The sequence below is a fragment of the Sinocyclocheilus rhinocerous genome, unplaced genomic scaffold, assembly GCF_001515625.1.
Source record: "Sinocyclocheilus rhinocerous isolate Xijiao unplaced genomic scaffold, SAMN03320098_v1.1 scaffold1841, whole genome shotgun sequence".
Classification (NCBI taxonomy): domain Eukaryota; kingdom Metazoa; phylum Chordata; class Actinopteri; order Cypriniformes; family Cyprinidae; genus Sinocyclocheilus; species Sinocyclocheilus rhinocerous.
This window is the reverse complement of record NW_015666172.1, coordinates 441314-441840: the sequence shown is the minus strand read 5'-3', so window position 1 is coordinate 441840 and position 527 is coordinate 441314. Positions and strand designations below refer to the sequence as shown.

Genomic DNA, 527 nt, shown 5'->3' with positions numbered 1-527 from the left:
GGACCGCCGCCCTGCGTTTCCCTCTAGCCGAAACCTGCTGTGACTCCATAACCTGCCAATAAACAAACAATAAACAGCTCTGAGGACATGTTTTAACATCCAAACAAAGTATTATATTCTGTATCTTTATGAATAAAATCGTTTATTAAATGCAAAGCATCAGGCTTTCCCATCACGCGAAAAGACCGTGACACTCCTTAATGTTGATTCACACCGCGCGCCTGTATGTTGCTCTGCATAAAATTGAATGATATACAGCACAGTAACGATTTTATAGATAAAATAAAATGTACACAAACCTGTATTTTACCGTAGAATGCATCAATTCGATGGCGCTTAGAACTGCTCTCTCGTGAAGAGAAGATGCAAAATCGCCGCGATAAATAACTCAACCGCTGGGTTAAGTCTGACCCAGGATCTGAGTAACACAAAAACTACTCAAACATTGGGTTATGTCTGACCCAGGAGCTGCAAAACAACCCAAACACTGGGTTGTTACATTTGACCCAGGAGCTGGGTAACACAAA

General features: G+C 41.6%; 1 protein-coding gene across 3 annotated transcripts in view; it reads left to right on the top strand.

Moving 5' to 3' along the window:
* Window positions 1-527, top strand: part of LOC107731920 (macrosialin-like) — an 8760-nt gene that overhangs the window by 2760 nt on the left and 5473 nt on the right. The gene's annotated exons all lie outside the window — the stretch shown is intronic.